The sequence below is a fragment of the Giraffa tippelskirchi genome, chromosome 1 (assembly GCF_054371585.1).
Source record: "Giraffa tippelskirchi isolate mGirTip1 chromosome 1, T2T-mGirTip1v1.2.pri, whole genome shotgun sequence".
NCBI lineage: Eukaryota > Metazoa > Chordata > Mammalia > Artiodactyla > Giraffidae > Giraffa > Giraffa tippelskirchi.
Window position 1 is genome coordinate 223,529,122 of NC_137275.1, and position 19,614 is coordinate 223,548,735.

Genomic DNA, 19,614 nt, shown 5'->3' on the forward strand with positions numbered 1-19,614 from the left:
GTGGGTGGTAGCCTGACTGCAGCGGATGGAGGAGGAAATGGAGATGAGGGAGCGTCCAGTACCAATAACCCTTTCCAAGAGCTTTGTTTCTAGGGAGCAGAGGAATGAGGCAGAAAACTGAAGGTGTTATAAAGGCGTGCTTGTCACACACAGGGCCACCCCAGAACAGAGGAACGGTGATAAAGAGACAGGAAGGATTTAGTGGGGTCCTTTGAGGGCTCAGGAAGGGCTGGGACCCCAGGATTACCTGATGGGGTTGACCTTCGATGGAAGAGCAGACACATCTGGACAGGCTCCTGGCCCCAGGAGGACTTGGTCCGTAGCTGAGAGACCCTGGTGCCTCCAGGTCAGAGGAGGTGCACCTTCTCTATCTGTGTCCCCACCCCCCCACCACCCCCCGGGCAGCCACTGTGACGTACTCACCAAGTGCACAGCCTTGGCTTTGACCCAGAGGTAGAGAGGAACCAGCCTCTTCTAAGCACCTTCTCTGGGCCAAGCCCAGGCCTGGGGTTGACTTATGCTACTTATAATCTTCTCAGCAACACAGAGATGTTTGCAAGTCTATTTTAGAGATGACAGGAGATCTGACTTCAATCAGTCTTTGCTATCCATTCTAGTAAATCAACCCCTTCCTTATCCCCACAGACCTCAGCTTTTTCTCCTATAAAACAATAAGGTGAGGGCAGAATATTCTAGAAGGGCCTAAGGGGATTTCCTAAAGGAAATCAGTCCTGAATATTCATTGGAAGGACTGATGCTGGAGCTGAAACTCCAGTACTTTGGCCACCTAATATGAAGAGCTGACTCATTGGAAAAGACTCTGATGCTGGGAAAGATTGAAGGCAGGAGGAGAAGGGGACGACAGAGGATGAGACGGCTGGATGGCATCACCGACTCGATGGACACGAGTTTGAGTGAGCTACAGGAGATGGTGCAGGACAGGGAAGCCTGGCGTGCTGCAGTCCATGGAGTCACAAAGAGTCGGACACGACTGAGCGACAGAGCAACAAGTGGCCTTCCTTGCTGTCTTCTGCACCACTTCAGTCTCCAACAGCCGCTGAGACTTTCTGAGAATGAAAGTAAGTAGTTCTCACATCCATCTCAGTTCAGTTCAGTTCAGTCGCTCAGTCGTGTCCAACTCTCTGCGACCCCATGAATTGCAGCACGCCAGGCCTCTCTGTCCATCACCAACTCCCGGAGTTCCCCCAAACCCATGTCCGTCGAGTCGGTGATACCATCCAACCATTTCATCCTCTGTCGTCCCCTTCTCCTCCCACCCCCAATCCTACCCAGCATTAGGGTCTTTTCCAATGAGTCAACCCTTCGCATGAGGTGGCCAAAGTATTGGAGCTTCAGCTTCAACATCAGACCTTCCAATGAACACCCAGGATTGATCACTTTTAGGATGGATTGATTGGATCTCCTTGCAGTCCAAGGGACTCTCAAGAGTCTTCTCCAACACCACAGTTCAAAAGCATCAATTCTTCGGCGCTCAGCTTTCTTCACCGTCCAACTCTCACATCTATACATGACCACTGGAAAAACCATAGCCTTGACTAGACGGACTTTTGTTGGCAAAGTAATGTCTCTGCTTTTAAACATGCTGTCTAGGTTGGCCATAACCTTCCTTCCAAGGAGTAAGCGTCTTTTAATTTCATGGCTGCGATCACCATCAGCAGTGATTCTGGAGCCCACAAAAATAAAGTCTGACACTGTTTCCACTGTTTCCCCATCTATTTCCCATGAAGTGATGGGACCAGATGCCATGATCTTAGTTTTCTGAACGTTGAGCTTTAAGCCAACTTTTTCACTCTCCTCCTTCACCTTCATCAAGAGGCTCTTTAGTTCTTCTTCACTTTCTGCCATAAGGGTGGTGTCATCCGCATATCTGAGGTTATTGATATTTCTCCTGGCAATCTTGATTACAGCTTGTGTTTCTTCCGGCCCAGCGTTTCTCATGATGTACTCTGCATATTAGTTAAATAAGCAGGGTGACAATATACAGCCTTGACGGACTCCTTTTCCTATTTGGAACCAGTCTGTTGTTCCATGTCCAGTTCTAACTGTTGCTTCCTGACCTGCATACAGGTTTCTCAAGAGACAGGTCAGATGGTCTGGTATTCCCATCTCTTTCAGAATTTTCCACAGTTTATTGTGATCCACACAGTCAAAGGCTTTGGCATAGTCAATAAAGCAGAAATAGATGTTTTTCTGGAACTCTCTTGCTTTTTCGATGATCCAGCGGATATTGGCAATTTGATCTCTGGTTCCTCTGCCTTTTTAAAACCAGCTTGAACATTTGGAAGTTCACGGTTCACGTATTGCTGAAGCCTGACTTGGAGAATTTTGAGCATTACTTTACTAGCATGTGAGATGAGTGCAATTGTGCAGCAGTTTGAGCATTCTTTGGCATTGCCTTTCTTTGGGATTGGAATGAAAACTGACCTTTTCCAGTCCTGTGGCCATTGCTGAGTTTTCCAAATTTGCTGGCATATCGAGTGCAGCACTTTCACAGCATCACCTTTGAGGATTTGAAACAGCTCAAGTGGAATTCCATCACCTCCACTAGCTTTGTTCGTAGTGATGCTTTCTAAGGCCCACTTGGCTTCACATTCCAGGATGTCTGGCTCTAGGTGAGTGATCACACCATCGTGATTATCTGGGTCGTGAAGATCTTTTTTGTACAGTTCTTCTGTGTATTCGTGGCACCTCTTCTTAATATCTTCTGCTTCTGTTAGGTCCATACCATTTCTGTCCTGTATCGAGCCTATCTTTGCATGAAATGTTCCTTTGGTATCTCTAATATTCTTGAAGAGATCTCTAGTCTTTCCCAATCTGTTGTTTTCCTCTATTTCTTTGCACTGATCGCTGAGGAAGGCTTTCTTATCTCTCCTTGCTATTCTTTGGAACTCTGCATTCAGATAGGAATATTTTTCCTTTTCTCCTTTGCTTTTCACTTCTCTTCTCTTCCCAGCTATCTGTAAGGCCTCCTCACACAGCCATTTTGCTTTTTTGCATTTCTTTCCCATGGAGATTGTCTTGACCCCTGTCTCCTGTACAATGTCACAAACCTCTGTCCATAGTTCATCAGGCACTCTGTCTATCAGGTCTAGTCCCTTAAATCTATTTGTCACTTCCACTGTATACTCATAAGAGATTTGATCTAGGTCATACCTGAATGGTCTAGTGGTTTTCCCTACTTTCTTCAATTTAAGTCTGAATTTGCAATAAGCATTTCATGATCTGAGCCACAGTCTGCTCCCGGTCTTGTTTTTGCTGACTGTATAGAGCTTCTCCATCTTTTGCTGCAAAGAATATAATCAATCTGATTTTGGTGTTGACCATCTGGTGATGTCCACGTGTAGAGTCTTCTCTTGTGTTGTTGGAAGAGGGTGTTTGCTGTGACCAGTGCGTTCTCGTGGCAAAACTCTATTAGCCTTTTCCCTGCTTCATTCTGTACTCCAAGGCCAAACTTGCCTGTTATGCCAGGTGTTTCTTGACTTCCTACTTTTGCATTCCAGTCCCCTTTAATGAAAAGGACATCTTTTTTGGGTGTTAGTTCTAGAAGGTCTTGTAGGTCTTCATAGAACTGTTCAACTTCAGCTTCTTCGGCGTTACTGGTTGGGGCATAGACTTGGATTACCGTGATATTGAATGGTTTGCCTCCTCTCCCCAATTCTCAGGTCAGTCTCCGGCTCACGTCAAATTCAGCTGCTTGCCCAAAGTTTTCCTGAATCCCCTCCCTACCTTCTCCCCTCCAGCTCCTGTCTCTAACCTTTCCAATTGTTTATTTCCTCAGATGTTGTCTGAAGCTCTGGGATAATCTTGGCAGGAAAGCAATCAGCTTCAGCCTTCGACAAAGCATTCAGACAGACAGGCAAACTGGGGTATTAGGCTGTCAATTTCCGGGCCCTTCCAAATGTTAGAACAATTTTACAAGCAATAGAAAATCACTTTGAGTGTTCATTAGGCATGAGGCAGGAGCAAAGACAAAAGCTTGAAAGCAGAGGAAGAGGCAGGCTTTCCTGGAACCTAAAGCCCACCTTCCAGCATCTTCCAGGGATGGTTCCCTTAACCTTCACTCTTCTGGAGAAAGTCTGTGGAGCCTCCAGGGTTTGGAAAAGGAATATGATTCCTCCGGGCCCTGGATAATTCACTGTGCATTTTTAGGGCACCCACTGTCTATGTCTTCTCAGGTGACGCTAGTGGTGAAGAACTCGCTGCCAATGCAGGAGACATAAGCGACATTCAATCCCTGGATCAGGAAGATCCCTTGGAAGAGGAAATGACAGCCGATTCCAATACTTTTGCCTAGAGAATCGCATGGACAGAGGAGCCTGACAGGCTACAGTCCAGAGTGTCGCAAACAGTTGGACACAACTGAAGCGATTTAGCACACACTGTCTGTGTCAGGTCCCAGGGATGAGCAAGACTCACTATACAGTTGCTTAGGCCAGTGCGAGAGATGGGCACAGGAACAGTGCAATGGAGAACAGACTATGCGGGAAGGAGGAGAGAGACGGATGCAACCGGCGGCTGGGGACAAGGGCAGCATTTGAACAGGGTCTTCAAGAGTGAGTACAACATTAAAATATGCTCTTACTCCACCATTAACAAAAAATAATAATAACAATGGCTAACACATATAGTGCTTACATAATGCTATTATGTTCAAGCCTTGTAACTAAGTGCATTGCACAAGTATTAAATTATCTACTAATTCACAATAACCCTGAGGGAGATACTGTCATTATCCTCATTTCTTAGATGAGGAAATTGAGGTACAGAGAGGTTAAGTAATAACCTAAATAATTACATCCAGTAAGCATCCAAGCAGGGATGCAAAACAGTCCATAAATGAGATGGTTCTCATAGCATGTTTAGGGAAAATGAGAGATGACTGAAAAAGAGAAGGTCAAAGTTTGCTTCTGGGCCCACCCATCTTAACTCAGGAGACTACTCAGGTGACTGAGAGAATTCCTTAGACTTTCTGAGCTGTGGTTCCTTAGAGGCGTCTGCAAGGTCCCAGGTACCTAGAAGCATCATCTAGAGCCAGTGGCAGGTAGAAAGTGAAAGTGAAGTGGCTGAGTCGTGTCGGACTCCTTGCGACCCCACGGACTGTAGCCCACCAGGCTCCCCCATCCATGGGACTGTCCAGGCAAGAATACTGGCGTGGGTTGCCCTTTCCTTCTCCAGGGGGGCAGGTAGAAGTCAGCGCCAGAAAACCAGGCCTGCACTCGCCTCCTCTCTCACAGCGTTCACTGAGGACCCGCTGCAGGCCCAGCACCAGGTCAAGTGTTGCGGGGAGAAAGATGAATGAGACCCAGTCCTGCTCTTACGGGAAATGCAGTCAGTGCGGTCGGGAACGCTTGCACATATTGATCTCCATGCTTGCTCCCAGACTCTGAGGCCCCCAAATTCTTTCAATTGGAGCCCGAGGGTCTCTCCACTCCCCAGGCGGCACATGTAAGTATAGATCATCCCCTGTGGAATGTAAAACAAAGATTTCTATGAACGTTGCCAAAGGCAAAAAGAGTCAGATGTGTGCTAGCACAACTAGATTTTCTGATTGCAACAACCACATAAAGGGCAGAAGCATGAAGAGAGGGAGGGAAGGGACCATGAGAACCAGAGAGGGTGGGTGGAGACTGCTTCGAGGAAGAAACAGGCCTTGAATCTAAGGTAACAGCGTCTACAGGAATGTCAACCAACTCGGCAGCACCTGAGGGAACCCCGTTGGCCAGGGGTCAGTCCAACAGCCATTAGTCACCTAGCTCCCAGTGCCATTGGTCTGTGCCCTGCAGACTATACCTCTGATTGGTCCATCTCCTGAAAACCATCCATGGTCCCAGGTCTTTGACATTTACAAGGTCCCCAGAGCAGAGGATGGAAGCCTTGGGAGTCTCGTGGATGATCAGGAACTAAAAGAAAAGTATCAACCTTGGATGAAGGTGGGACTCAAAGGAGCCAGCTTGAAATTGTCTCCTTTCACTGTTTGGAGAGAGAGTCAGAGAAATGAAGACATGGAATGTGGGTGCTATGACAGAAATTCTTCAGCATTCCAGGTCACAGAGGAGAATGGAGCCAGTACTACCATGGGGCCAGGAAAATCTTCATTGATGAGGAGAATGCAACTAAGTCCTAACCTCACCAGCAAGTCTTAGGGTAGAGACGGACAGTCATGAAGCCCAGCAGTAGCAAGACCTAAGCTTCAACTGGAATAGAAGACAGGACCCCAGGACTTCCCCGGTGGTGCAGTGGTTAAGAATCTGCCTTGCAATGCAAGGGACGCAGGTTCACTACCTGATCAAGGAACTAACATCCCCACGTGCCTTGCAGCAACTAAGCCCAATGTTGCGACTAGAGAGTCTGTGTGTGAGCTGCAATGAAAGATCCCACACGCTGCAACTAAGACCCAAAGCAGCCAAGTAAATAAATATTTTTAAAAAAGAAAACAGGACCCCTTCAGATCTGGGCCAGAATGGAAGCGGAGGGAGTGAGGCTCAATCCTGGAGCACGAAGCTGGGTCCCCTCTAGACTCATGTCAAGGACAGAAGGGCAGGAGGAAGTCATAGGTGGGGCTCAGGTGGCCCCAGTCTGGGACTAAGACAAGGCCCACAAGGTGGGCAGCACTTGATATATAAAGATGGGTGTAAAATTTCTGCACTTTGAAAACAAAGCCAACTGCCTAAGTCCAAGATGGAAGAAATACAGAGGAAGAGAAATTTATATGAAAAAGATTTAAAAGTTAGAGATAACTGCAAGTTCTGTAGACTCCAACTCTAAATTAAACCTAGATTTGTTACAGGTGTCCAGAAGGTATGACAGTCAGATGTATGGTTAGGACTTGGTAGAGACATCTTTTTAAGCTGGTCGAAAGAATAGGAAACTGAAAGTGGATGCATCTGGGCCATGAAGTCACCCAAACATGGGTTCAAATTCACACTGGGGCATTTTAGTTGCTGTGCAGCCTTGAATGAGCTGTTTTGTTTCTCTAAGCCTTAGTCTCCTCAATTGGAAAAGTCATTTGGAAGATGAGAGAAAATATATAAAGCAACTGCTAAACTGTTGGGCATAAAGTAGGTGGCTCAAAATATAGTAGCCTTTAATGATGATGAAGGTGATGATGGTGATGATGATGGAAGCAGTTAATGGTGGTGGTGGCGGTGGTGATGATGTTGACAATGATGACGATGATGATGGAGGTGGCGGTGATAACAACGGTGAGGATGGTGGCGATGATGGAGGTGGTGATAATGTTGATGATGACAGTGGTGAGGGTGGTGATGGTGTTGATGATGATGGTATCATGGAGGTGGTGTTGTGGTAATGGTGCTGACCGTGACAATGTTGATGATAGTGACGATGGTGGCGGCGGCGGCAGATATGACAAAAGGATGATGATATTCTCCTTTGATTAAGCTAGGATGGGATGACACTTTCTCACCACACCCATAGATCTTGGACACTCTTAAAACCTTGAGAGATGGAGAATAACCAGGTGGATAGTAAAAGAAATGTTACAGCCGTGAGCCTCTGGGGTTTGAAAAGTACTTTATTTCATAGCCAGTTGCAGCTGGTACTGGAGTGGACAGTAAAAGCACTCTCATTTGCTGGGCCCTCACTCTGGGCAGCCAGGTACGAGGTGCTTTCCTGTTCATTGTCCTGCTCCACCTGACAGCGCTCTGTGAGAGAGGTAGGCTGTGCTCCTAACAGAGGGACCAGCCCATGTTTAGGCCCTGAAGGGAAGGGGTTAGAAGGCTGGAGAGTGAGAGCAAAGAGGAAAGTGGGGCAAGATGAACAGAGTAAATGAAGCAATTTCTGTAATGAGTGGAGTCTGCACATAATCAGTGCTCAGTAAACTCAGACGCTGTGTCATCACTGTCATCATAAAGGACTGTGGAAGTCAAGATTACACTAAGATGGGAGAGGGGCTGCTGCAGGAGGGGAAGAGCTCTCTGTCACAGGAGACATGTAAGCAGTGGGCGTCAGACGGTTTAGGTGACCGCAGAAGAGCTGAATGAAGCATTGGATTGGGGCAAAGCTTGTATCAGCAAGGTTGGGAAATCATTGCAACCACTGCACCCTATAAGCTGGGGTTCAGCAGTCATGAAGATATTTGGGGTGCCCCTGAAAGCCTTCCATGTAGATTATACCAGGTCTACCGGGCATCTAAGCAGGTACCATCTGCCTGAGCCAGCAGTCAGTTCTGCCAGAGGCATCTAGGTCAATCCCGGGCATAAATGCCCCAGAAAGGCAGCCATTTTCTCTATGCCTTAATCCCCTTTGAACTTGTCCGGCCTCCTTTGTTCTCCCATTTAACGGCTCCATTCTCCCCACTGCCCCCCTCCGACAGGCACTGTGGATCAGCCCCCACGGCAGGGAACCCTGTAATTGGCATCCACATTGCCAACACTCAGCTGTGCGGGGGGACAGGCATTTAGTAGTGCTTGTTCTGTGTGGGGGAAACAGGGGGGGTTGTTTAAAACCAAGTAGCTCCCGTCTCTTGTTCAACATGATTTGAAGGTGATAAATTGGGCCTGAATTTTTTTGGTCATTTTTTCCCCCTGCCAGTTCTTCTGACAAGTGGCCACTGCTGAGATGGCTGGAGGAGACAGATTGGCTTTCACCAGCAGCTCCTGCCTTCCCCAGACCTCCCTCCATCCCTCCCTCCCTTCACACCGCCTCCCCCGATCCACATGGCCAAGCCCAGGGCAAGGCCTGGTGGACCCAGGGCCGCAACTCTGAGGATCCAAGCATCCAGGCTGCTGAGCTCCACAAAGGGAGATCTGGAAAGAAGGGGGCCAGGTGCATATGTTCCCTGGAGCACAGTTATGGTGCCTGAGGAGTGGGCCCAGAAACTCAGGCTCTGGAAATTCTCTCCCTGATGCCCTCACTCTCTTCTCACAAAATTCATTCACTCCACAAGCATTTATTGAGCACCGCCTATGCACCAGGGCACCATATGAAAGACAGCAGTGAACAAAACCAATAAAAACTCCTTGCCCTGGTAGATGAGGGGAGGCACAGGCAATCAACAATATTTATAATAAATCAGGAAAGTGTAAATATATGTAGAGGGGGTTGAGTGACATGAAAAGCAAAAACCCCTAAGCAGTGGAGGGAAAGGATGATGGAGTCTATGGGTGGGAGCGGGGAGACTGCAATTTCCAGTAAGGAAACCAGGGCCTCAGAGCAAAGCCTCCAAGCATTCACTGATTCTCCAAACTGCTCATTTAGTCACTCCCATTCCCCCATTTGGGCATTCATTCATTCAATCAGTAATTCAATCACTGGTGCCCTGGTACCCTATTTGCTAAATCACTCAGTCACGAACTCACTCACCCGGCAGTGTCTCAGGCACTGCGCCCTTGTCACTTCCACGCACAGACATGTCTCTTGCCCTGTCTCTTCCGGATCTTTGCCTCGATCGTTCTCAGAGCCTGGAACGTTCCTCTCCGTGCACCCCCACCCAGAGCGCCAGGGTCCTGTCACCTCTTCCAGGAAGCATCCTTGCTTTGCACACTAGGTTAAAGGCTCCAGGTCAGGCTTTCTGCCCTCCTTGTGTTTCCCCCTCATTGTTCCAGCAGTTGGTGTCTTAGACTGATACTCTGCCAAGACCAGGAGCTCCTTGAATTTAGGGGACGGTGTCTTGTCCCTTCACTGAGCACCATACTTGACACACAATAGGTACTCAGTAAAGACTTGTAACGGAGAAGGCAATGGCACCTCACTCCAGTACTCTTGCCTGGAAAATCCCATGGACGGAGGAGCCTGGTGGGCTGCAGTCCATGGGGTCGCTAGGAGTCAGACACGACTGAACAACTTCACTTTCACTTTTCACTTTCATGCACTGGGGAAGGAAATGGCAGCCCACTCCAGTGTTCTTGCCTGGAGAATCCCAGGGACGGGGGAGCCTGGTGGGCTGCCGTCTATGGGGTCGCACAGAGTTGGACACGACTGAAGCGACTTAGCAGCAGCAGCACAAGCCAAGACTTGTAAAGTCAGTCAATTGTCAGGAACGGTCTGGGCAGAGACTCCTTGACCGACCAGGGACACACTCCCCGGAAGAGGAGGAGAGCGTGCGTGCTGACCCCACGGGCTCCAGCCCTCACTGAGCTCCCCAGGAGGCAGGCATGGTTAACATCATAGATGAGGATGTGAAAGCGCAGAGCTTGAATGCCTGGGCCAGCATCCCAGGGGGAAGAGCCAGCATGGCCGGAATTCCCTCCAAGTCTGTCTGACCCCACCCCAAAAGTTGCTCTTGCCACATCTCTGAGCTGACTCCTTAAAGATAAGTACAGCCCATCTGACCGGTTTGAGGCTGAGCCTGAAGCTCTCGGGCCACGGTCACAGGATCCTGGGCCCCCACCTTCGCTACATGAGCCTCGTTTGTCGTTCAGTCGTGTCCAGCTCTTTGCGACCCCATGGACTGCAGCATTCCTGTCCTTCACTCTCTCCCAGAGTTTACCCAAACTCATGTCCATTGAGTCAGTGATGCCATCCAACCATCTCATCCTCTGTCATCCCCTTCTCTCCTCCCGCCTTCAATCTTTCTCAGCATCAGGGTCTTTTCAAATGAGTCAGTTCTTCACATCAGGTGGCCAAAGTATTGGAGTTTCAGCTCCAGCATCAGTTCTTCCAATGAATATTCAGGGCTGATTTCCTTAAAGAATGACTGATTTGATCTCCTTGCAGTCCAAGGGGCTCTCAAGAGTCTTCTCCAGCACTTCCATTTGAAAGCATCAATACGTGCTGCTGGCTGGTCTAAGACGATTTTCCCGATACTGCATTTAAACGGGGCCAGACCTCCCCAAGACCATGGAGCCCTGGCCTTAGACCTTTTAACTGGTAATTACTCTGCAGCCACAGCGTGAGCTCATCCATTAACCTGAGGCCAAAGTGCGCCCTGCTAATCAGCCAGCTCTGATTCCATCAAGCAGCTGGGTTGATTGTGGACCTTAATCACAGAGGGATGGGCACAATCAGACCAGCCAGCCCTCCTCCAAGCCCAAGGGGGAGAGAAAGTTTTATGATAGAGGGGCTGACATTCGGCAGCCTCTGCAAGGAGAGGTTGCCCTGGGCCATGTCTCAGCCAAGACTCGTTTAATAACCCTGCAAGACCGAAGGAGGAGGAAGAGCTTGGCCAGGCAGACAGGATGGAGCAAGAGGCCAACATCAAGACAAGAGAAGGAAGGGAACTTTTTGAGCATCCCAAGCTGAGCCCAGTGCTGGGGGCATCAATTCCACTGCCCTTAATCTTTAAGTAGCATTGCAAGGGCAATATTCTTTTTTTAATTTTTATTTCTTTTTTTAACCCCAAACCATTTTGTATTGGGATACAACCAACTAACAATGTTGTGGTAGTTTCGGGTGAACATGCACAGGTACTTGTATCCATCCTCCCCCAAAACCCCCTCTCACTCTGGCCGGCACAGACTGAGCAGAGTTCCATGTGCTGTACAATAGCTCCCTGTTGGTTATCCATTTTCAATACAGCAACGTGTACCTGACCTTCCCAAAGTCCGTTACTATCTCTTCCCTTCCCCCCAGACCTAGAGAGTGTCATACTCAGTGATGTAAGTCACACAGAGAAGGAGAAATATCATATGACACCCCTTATATGTGGAATCTAAAAAGAAATGATACAAATGAACTTACTCACAAAACAGGAAGAGACTCACAGACTTAGACAGCAAGGGCAATATTCTTGAATCCCCATTTACAATGGGGAAGCTGAGAGTCAAAGAAAGTAAACTTTCCAAGGTCATACAGCTGGTAAGTGGCAGAGAGAAGACTTCAAGGTGCATCTTTCTGGCTTCAAAAATCTGAGCCCTTTCTACCATCCCCAGGTATCAAACTTCTGGGCTGGCTGATTAGGGATGACAAAGCCATTGATACTGGGTTGCAACTAATGTGAGATGCCCATCCTGACCATATTTGCATCTGAAGAGAACTCTGATTAACCTGAAGAAGAGCCTCAATAATAGTGGAATTTTCTGCACCTCATAGATGACTGGGGCGCTCTATCAGCCAGGAGGACTCTTCAGGTCTCTCCAGGTCCGACTTATAAAATTCCCCATCCTTCCCCATTTAATCACGTTGGCTGTGAAAGAACAGTAAGGAAAGCTTGAGACCCCATGGACACTTTTGCCAAGTTCTTTGGAGAATACAAAGAAATCCTGGGAACAAAGGTTAGGGATGCCCATCTTGGAGCAAGATGACCCAGTCTTGGGAAGAAGACTTCAGCCTTGAACAGAAGCAGAAACAGTCTAGAGAGAAGCAGAGCACCTTGCAGCCAGCACACGTAATACTGTTCTGTTGCCCACAGTGGGGTGGTGGCCTGGGAACCTAAAAGTGGGTGAAAGGACAAGTGCCAAGGACTCCAGACAGGTGAGCCCAGCAGGTTGCCCATGACCAAGAGCATGCCTCGTTCTCCGCCAACGATCCTCATATGTAATCCATACACCTGCCTGTTGGCTTCTCCACTCCCAGATCTCCACAGTTGTCCATGCCACCATCCTCTCTTGCCTAGACTAGCACAATAGCCTCCCTAATGGTCTCCCTGCTCCTGCTCTCGCCCCCTACCATCTGTTCTTGCTGCTGCAGGAAAAAGGAAGCTAAAATAAAACTCCTCACTAAGATCTACATGAGGATGAGATGGTTAGATGGCATCACCAACTCAATGGACATGAGTTTGGGTAGACTCTGGGAGTTGGTGAAGGACAGGGAGGTCTGGCGTGCTGCAGTTCATGGGGTCGCAAAGAGTCAGACATGACTGAGTAACTGAACTGAACTGAACTGAACTGAAGATCTACAAGGTTCATGTGCTCAAGCCGTGGAAGGCTTCCCTGATCTACCCTAGCCAGTGTCACTCCCTTTCAGTTCTCAGATGCACTGGCTCTCCCTGATGGAATGACCTCCTCCACGGCCCCACCCTCAGTGCTCTCTGAGGCTTCACATCAAGATGCCCCATTGGAATCACTTCCTTCCATCACCCCAGCTCAGTCACTCTATGTCACATCACCCTATTTTATTTACTGCTTTTGTAGCACATCTCTGAAATTATCTTCTGCTTTCATCTGTTAGGTTTGTCTTCCCCATTAAAATGTTAGCAGAAGTGGAGGCGGCAGTGGGGTGGGGGGAGGGCAGGTGCTTCCCTGGTAGCTCAGATGGTAAAGAATCTGTATGCAGTGCAGGAGATCTGGGTTCAATCCCTGAGTTATGAAGATCTCATGGAGAAGGAAATGGCTATCCGCTCCAGTATTCTTGCCTGGAGAATCCCATGGACAGAAGAGCCTGGTTGGCTACTGTCCATGGGGTCTCAAAGAGTCAGACACGACTGAGTGACTCTTTCACTTTCACCCAAGAGGGTAGGGATCTTGCCTAATTTGTTCACTGCTGTGGTTCCCAGAAGTTATCACACGACCTGGCATGTAGTAGGTGCTCAGTAAATGTTTTCTGAATGAATAGTGCTGAAGTTAGGATCATAGCATGGATTAAGAATGGGGGCTCTCAGAGCACAGGGACTAGAGGCAAAATGAATAGTAGGATCTGGTTTGCTGTCTGAAATCTGGGGTGTAGCTTTGACGTTTAGGGTACAAGATTATAGAAAACCACAATTAGTTCCAAAGGGTTGCTCATGGCTAGTCCTTCTCTACTAATCTCTGTTTGGTAACCCCTATCCTTTAAAACTCCATCTCATGCATCCAGTTCTCCCCATTGCTCCTCTTGTGTTCTTGTAGTTTGGCATCATCACCAACCCAGTCCTCCCTGCATTGTCTTCATGGACTCATCTGCCCCTGGTGCCACTTCTCCCAAGCAGCCCTCCATCATGCAGCTGTGGCTGGCCTCCAATTCTCATCAAGGCTGCTCTAAAACCTCCAGTGGCTCCCAGGTGCCTATGGGATGACCAGGTTCTTCAACCTGCTCCTGGGCCACTGGCCTTTGTAGGTTCTCCTCCCACAGGCTCTTACATCCTGAATTCAGGTCTCAAGTAAAATATCACTTCCTAGGGGCCACTTCTTCGGCCTCACCTCTCATGACACTCAAAGCATGCAATCATGGTAGCTCAAATAATGTCCCCTTTCCCTGCAGACTCTCCACCCCATGAGGACAAGTGCCAAGGCATTTTACTCACCAGGGCCTCTCCAGTGCTATCGAAAAGAAAGTGCTTGGTCTTAACTGAATGAATGAATGACTAAAACTCTAGAATACCTTGTTGGATCTGTAGCCCCGGAGCTGTTGCTTCTTAGCGGGAAGACGGGTCTTTCTAGCTCCCTACAAACCACATAGGAGCAGCGCGCCTTGATGGGGCACGTGGCTGGGCTCTGTCTGCCTCTGCTGTCCCTATGTGCGGGCCCCTCTGGCCAGTCCCACTGTGATGTGATGGGGGAACCAGGCAGAAGCCAGAGCTGTCCAGACCTGCTCAGTTTGCCTCCTTGTCTCAAAAATTTAAATTACCCCCAAATTATACAGTTTACTTTTTCCCCCTTCTTTCTCTTTGAATTCCAACCTGTGTTTAGAGTTGGCAAGCACTCTTAAAAGAAAATAAATCTTAGGGGAGGAGATCTATGCACAAAGAAGAAATTGCAGTAGAAAGACATAGTTCTAAAGTCAGATTTGAGTCCTAGCTGTGTCTTCTTAGCTGTGTGACCCTGGAGGAATCCCTTTGCCTCTCTGAGCCTGTTTCACCACATGTGAAAAGAGCTAATGACACCTTCCTTGTGAGATTGTTGGGAGAACTGAGACAAACTAAGCAATACAACGGACCACAGTAAGTGCCCAGCAGGTGATCACAGTCACTGGTCACAAGCTTTGGGTTCATTCTGTGCCTCTGGCTGTGTGACCTTGAGTGGGGAGCTCCTCCTCTCTGAGCTTCTCACACTCCCTTATCTCCAGAGTCTCCACTAAGAAGTTGCTCTTTGCACACATGTCACAATAGGTCACCGGACTCCCTGATGGACCTTCCATAAGCCCAATAGGACTCTGAGGATGTGACTGCAGAGCTGATAATTGATCACAGAACCCATCTGGTCTCCTGCCACTTACCAACATGTCCTTTCAATGCTCACAGCAGTGGCAAGCTCAGGGAGGTGAAGCTCACTGTCCTCACTTCTTTCTGTCTTAATTACAAATCCCATTAATTCCAGCCAATAAACATTCACTGAGCCCCTACTCTGTGCCCAGTGCTGTAGTGAGAACTCTGAGATAAACAGAATATGGTCCATAAGAACCCAGAACCTGAGGAAAGTAAACCTAGATTTTACTCTCTTGTTCTGAGATCCCCACGGCTTCCCAGGTGATGCTCATGGCAGAGAAACTACCCACCAATGCAGGAAACATAAGAGATGCGGGTTCGATCCGAGTTGGGAAGATCCCGTGCAGGAGGGCATGGCAACCCTCTCCAGTATTCTGGCCTGGAGAATCCTATGGACAGAGGAGCCTGACAGGCTACAGAGCATAGCGTCCCACAGAGTCAGACATGACTGACGTGACTTAGCTCACATGCCCACTGAGCTCCCTGAAGACCTGCTATATCAGAGGCTCAGCAGGAACTGGAAAGCATACTCAAACATGGTAATTGAGATGAATTTCATAAAATCTCTTGTTGACAAAGGCAAGGACAAGGTGGAAACCAACAAGGGCTTGTGCAGTATTCTGGAGTCGGCACTCCTGGGTCTGAGAGGGGAAGGGGAGGGACAATTACTAAATCCCAGAAGAGTGGCTGGAGCTGAGCAGGAGCCTCTAGGGAGGGACGAAAGAAAAGAGAGATCAGTTTGACCTCTCTCTCCTCCCGTCCTTCAATCTCCTGCTATTGATTCCGCATTGGCCAAACCTAACGAGAATCCGAAATAGAAGGGAGCCACTGATACAATCCCTCAGGGTTGGCCTCCCAGAACGCAGCGCGGCGGGGGAGTGGGGGGTGGGGGAGCGGAGAGAGGGTCTGAGGAGACAAAGGAATGGTGTGATATATCTTATACTATTGTGGGCTTCCCAGCTGGTGCTAGTGGCAAAGAATCTGCCTGCCAATGCAGGAGACGCAAGAGACGTGAGTTCAGTCCCTGGGTGGGGAAGATCTCCTGGAGAAGGACATGGCTTCGCCAACATGTAGTGGGCATGGCTACCTGAACCCACTCCAGGATTCTTGCCTGGAGGATCCCATGGACAGAGGAGCCTGGAGGGCTATACTCCATGGGGTCACAAAGAGTCTGACATGACTGAAGAGACTTCGTGTGCTTTATGATATTGCAAGGCAGTCAACTATACTTAAATTTTTAAAAACTCTGCCTCCAGAACTTCCCTGGCGGTCCAAAGATTAAGAATCTGCCTTGTGATGCAGGGGACACGGGTTCAATCCCTAGTCAAGGAACTAAGATATCACATGCCACAGGGCAACTAAGCCAGCGAGCCACAGCTAGAGAGAAGTCTGTGCACTGCAGCAAAGACCCCTCAAGCTGCAACTAAGACCCAATGCAGCCAAATAAATAAATATTTTTTAAAAACATTCTTAAAAACTGTCTCCAGCACTAACTCACAGTGCGTCCTTGGGCAGACACCTTTCCCTCTCTGAACCTCAGTTTCCCAGTCTAAAAATAGAAATAATTCTACATGCCTGCCTGCTGGGGGGAATTGAACATGACCCTAGGAAGGACATGACCTTCCCTCTTTCCACCCATGAAATTCCCGCCTATCAGCCCATGTTGTTATTTCCAGGAATGTGTCACAGGGGGCAGTTCAAGCCTCAAAGTGCTACTGTTGAAACGCCCTAAGAGTCTCTAAGGTCCTATTGAAATTCTCTCCCTCTCCCCAACCCTCCTGGTAGCATTGCAGGATTACGGCAGCTCATATTCATCTGTCTCCAAAAGATTAAACCGTCCCCTGGAAAAGGCCATGATCTCCCAAAGGAGAAGAGCCCATTTATGCTCATCGCCTCAAGAAACTGACTTTTCAGGGGGAAAAAAAAAAATGTACAGGTTGATTTCTTCCCTGGCTTAAAAAGAAGCTGTTGCTTTTTATGGGGGAAAGCGGGTGGGGGAGGGGGCAGGTGGCAATTGCATGTATCTGAAGAACTTTTCTCTTCACTATAAACCCACCACCAAAGTCATTTTGGAGTGGGAATGTTGAGAAAACCAATGATAGCAATGACAGCAATAATAATAACTGACATGTATTTATGGGACACTTATTTATAATACTCTTGGAGTTGTGTAGCCAGGCACTGTACTAAATGCTCTGATTTGATTGTCATAGCCCCATGCAGCAAGTCCTATTAGTAACCCCATTTTATAGATGAGGAAACTGAGGCACAGAAAGGTTAAGCGACCTCCCAAAGATCACACAACCATCAGGAGGCAGAACTGGGAGTGGACTCACATCTGAGTCTTCCTCTAGAGCAATGTGTCTCAACCAGGAGCTGTTTTATCCCCCAGCAGACATCTGTCAATGTCTGGAAGATGTTTTTTTTTTTAATAGTTTTTTGTTTGTTTGTTTTAAATGTATTCTTTCTTTTTTTCTTCCGATTTTTTGGCTGTGTCTTTCAGCATGTGAGATCTTAGCTCCCCAGCTAGGGATTGAACCTCTGCCTCCTACATTGGCAACTTGGAGTCTCAAACACTGGACTGCTAGCGAAGTCCCTGGAAGCATGTTTGACTGTCACCACTGAAGGGAAGGCGTGCTAATGACATCTAACAACAGAGCCTGGGGAGATTTGTCAACGTTGAGCTATGCACAAAACAATGCCTTGAAACAAAGAATTACTTGGCTCCAATGCCAGGAGTGCTGAGATTGAGGAAGCCTGTTCTAAAATCTCCCAGTAATGCCTACTGCACCCATCCAGCCACGGTGATCTCTCCGCTGGGGAAAAGCTTGGTAGGACAATGGGGCCCAAGATTGTGCAATGCTTTTCAGAAAATGCTGCTCTTTGGCCTAAGAACACTGGGAAGCCTGTAAAGAATTCTAAACAGGATAGAGGCCTGGTGAGCTTGAATTTCAAGAAGATAACTCCAGCTGCTATACAGAGCACGGATTGGAAAGTGTAGGGGGGAGGCCGTTGACTAATCCAGACGATGGTGTACTGGGCAGAATGGTGATGGGGAGATGGAGCCCAGTAGGTGGATGAGGGATGCATTTAGCAGGAGGCAAACTCAACAGGACTTGATGAGGAGGAAGAGGCATTAGAGGTGACCACCAACTTGGCCTGAGAGACAAGATGGACATAACATCATTCATTTTGATATCTTAGTTCTTCTCTCTCTCTCCATCTTGCCATAACTATCTCTCTATCAAACAAACAGCTGTGTTTCTAAGAAGCTGTGGCAAAGAGGTTGAAGCTCATCCTCCAGGCTGCCAGCTATGGGGGTACAGGATGCCTGCAGTAGGAATGGTGTCCCCTAGAGCTGAGAAGCCTACACGGCCACCTGCAGGTCCCAGGTTGTCAGGCTCACTGGCTTTGAGCTCTTGACTCTCGTTGACCATTACCTTGGAAGGACTGAGTCCCCATCTCTTGGAACAAAATGACGAAAAGCAAGTTCAGTCCAAACGAAAAGACAAGGAAGCCTGGCCAGCCACTACCTCTTTATTTAGCTCTTTACATACAAGGAGGAGAGGAGGTCAGTGCGGTGTTTGTGTGTGATTTACATTAGAGCCCACGAGTGAGCTTCAGAAAAGATCTATGTAACAATGGATGTTTGTCCAATCATGACGATGGCCTTCCTGATACAGAAATGAGCTCCTCATCTCCCAGGGAATCTAAGCACAATTACAACTTCCAGTTAGCAATGCAACTTCCAGCTAGAATTTTGTCAGGTAAGATGTTATACCCGACCTCCTCAAAGACACGTTCTGGCGGAGAGTGTAGGACGCAAACAAGGCCTGGTGATGTCCCCACACTGGCCTCAGAAAGTCCGAGTCATTTCTCCAGTGGACTCTCAAGAGTGTCTGCAGCACCAGCTGAGAACAATTACACCATGTTCCTGACCACATCCCTTAAAAAGACACTCCCTGCAGAGCAGAGAAAAATCTTCCACACTTTTTAGTGTATCAGCAATTTGCTCGCATCCACTGACGAAGCTTCAGTAAATGCTCCCTCAATATAAAAGTGCTTCCTCTCTTTTCCCTCTAATGAGCACTTGCTTGGCTTCCACCCACGTAAACACCCCCACACTCTCTCTCCTTCCGTTTGGATAGGAGTTGGGGAGAAAAGATCAGAGGAGATTCAGGAGACAGTGCAGACACAGGCACACCCACACCTAGAGATGATTCATGAATGACTCTGATGATTTTAACACGGGTTTTCGTCCACCCTTAACTTTCTCCTGAACACCAGATCCACAGAGCCAACTGCCTGGAGAGCCTCCCTTCCAAGATGGCTCATGGATGTCTCAGATCAAAAGGTCACAAGTACAGCTCGTTGTCTGCTCCCATCTCCACCCTGTCCCAGCGTTCTAGGTATCATAGGATGTCACCCAAGTCAGACACTTCATCCTTCAGAAGTATCTTTGACTCTTACATCCACTTTACTCTCCATAGTCTTCTGCTTCTGTCTACATTTGGGTTTCTCCCAGAAGCAAACCCTGAGAGAAGGATTTAAATACAAGTAGTTTCTTTGGAGGG

At 48.1% G+C, this 19,614-nt stretch overlaps 1 long non-coding RNA gene across 1 annotated transcript; it reads left to right on the forward strand.

Moving 5' to 3' along the window:
- The first annotated feature begins 7,914 nt into the window (after positions 1–7,914).
- Positions 7,915–19,099, forward strand: LOC145536400 (uncharacterized). Its single transcript, XR_014075904.1, has 2 exons — positions 7,915–7,974; positions 17,544–19,099. It is a non-coding gene; the product is annotated as an uncharacterized LOC145536400 (long non-coding RNA).
- The last annotated feature ends 515 nt before the right edge of the window (positions 19,100–19,614 follow it).